Genomic DNA, 2,022 nt, shown 5'->3' with positions numbered 1-2,022 from the left:
TCGGCGATAGATCTAGCATTCGTCAGGAAGATGCTTGGCAGCGCTGGTCTGAGCGGCTGCTTCCTTAGCCTGGCTAGCAGGCCCGCCCTGCACCCTCGCTCTTGCCTCCGCTCTCTACACCGCCTGCGCCGCCTCCTAGTCCCGACAACAATCCACGGAGAGCCCGGTGGTCTGGCTATCGCTGGGGGTATATTCCACGTATCTCTAAAGTCCGCATTTATCGCGATTTCACTCGCAAGTCCAATGTTTTTTAACTCTGCACTGGTATATGTGTACAAGCCATTCACACACTTGATCACATTCGCACAAGACCACAAAAACATAACAAGAGACAAACTAAAACCACGACGAGGGAGAGAGGTCCGGGCCGCTGCGCCCTCGCCGCCACCATCTTAGGTGTCAAAGCCCCACATGAATCCCTCAGGCCACTGTCACAGACTGAGTACGCCCCTGTTGTATGATCACGTGACCACAATGAGCCAATCGAATCGATTGTTTACCGGAGACCAAGTTTTTCTTGATCTGAATCTGATGTATTTTAATTTCGTTTTAAAATAGAAACACCAAAACAAAACACAGCATTATTCTCTTTGTAGCCAGGAAATAGTCTAATAACAATTGGATTTTCGATTTTTATTCCTAAAATTGAAATAGTACACAGGATGAGACAAAAAGAATGGCCGGTAAATTGTTGTGGATTTGTAACGATGCCACTTGAGTGAAGCGCGAGTCAGCAGTCGATAGTCCGCTGCTCTCCGCTGTGCGTGCATCAGCGCGGACGTGTACGCACGCACGTCTTTTGGCTTCAACCAATCACTGCTGACGCAACGGACGTTACACATCGAATAGCTTTGATCTACGACAACAGCTAAGCTAGCGTAGCCACGACAACTCGAGGTCGGACGGACATGCTCTCCATCCATTTGTATGTTTCTCTTCTTTTCCCTTTTCTGTCCAAATATATATATTTTTCTACCAACAACAGCTGTCCTGTCCACGTCTTTTTTGTACCACCGGGTTTTAGCCAGTGTGGTTATAAAGAGACCAAGAATCTCTTTAGATTCTCGACAAGTTTTCCGGTCCGTGTCTCCTTTGGTCATTGAATATTACGTTTGAAAACAGATAATTATAGTAATAATTTAAAAATATTGTTGATTTTGTTTTCGTTTCAGAATATTAACACCAACATTGAAATACAGTTTGCCTTGTTGGCGGTGTTTTTTTTAAATTTTTTTAAAGCGAACAGATTGCATCTGCGGCCATGTGCATCCTGCCGACACTGAAGGGAAATACAATACATTAAAAGTGAACAACGGCCAAGACACAGTCATCGTGAAGCACAAGTATCAAGATATTTCAAGGGAAAAACAATACCAACAGTAATTCATCATTGCCAAGATTATTGCACACAAAACAAAAATAGAAAGGGAAGAAAAAAGATGTCCATTTTCTGAGGCCCATCAAAATCCTAAACCACAATTTCATTCAATACATGATACCGGGACCAACAAAATATCCGAAATATTTGATAGTTTTCATACCGTCTTCCATACACACCCCGTATCCCGCCCCAATGAGATTGTCGTATTGTCTTCAATAGAGATCAGAGACAGATGGTTGTTCCATATTTAACATACTATATTGTGGCAATAAGTCGGAATCGTTTCCAGTGAGGGTTGGACTCCGCCAAGGCTGTCCTTTGTCGCCGATTCTGTTCATCACCTTTATGGACAGAATTTCTAGGCACAGCCGAAGCGTTGAGGGGGTCCGTTTTGGGGGCCTCAGTATTGCATCTCTGCTTTTTGCAGATGATGTGGTACTGTTGGCTCCTTCAAGCAGGGCTCTCCAACTCTCACTGGAGCGTTTCGCAGCCGAGTGTGAAGCGGTTGGGATGAGGATCAGCACCTCCAAATCTGAAACCATGGTCCTCAGTCGGAAAAGGGTGGAGTGCCCTCTCCGGGTCGGGGAGGAGATCTTGCCCCAAGTGGAGGAGTTTAAGTATCTTGGGGTCTTGTTCACGAG

Source organism: Hippocampus comes, unplaced genomic scaffold (genome assembly GCF_001891065.2).
Source record: "Hippocampus comes isolate QL1 unplaced genomic scaffold, H_comes_QL1_v1.1 scaffold134, whole genome shotgun sequence".
Taxonomy (NCBI): Eukaryota; Metazoa; Chordata; class Actinopteri; order Syngnathiformes; family Syngnathidae; genus Hippocampus; species Hippocampus comes.
The sequence above is the reverse complement of the archived record's forward strand: the minus strand, read 5'-3'. Positions refer to the sequence as shown.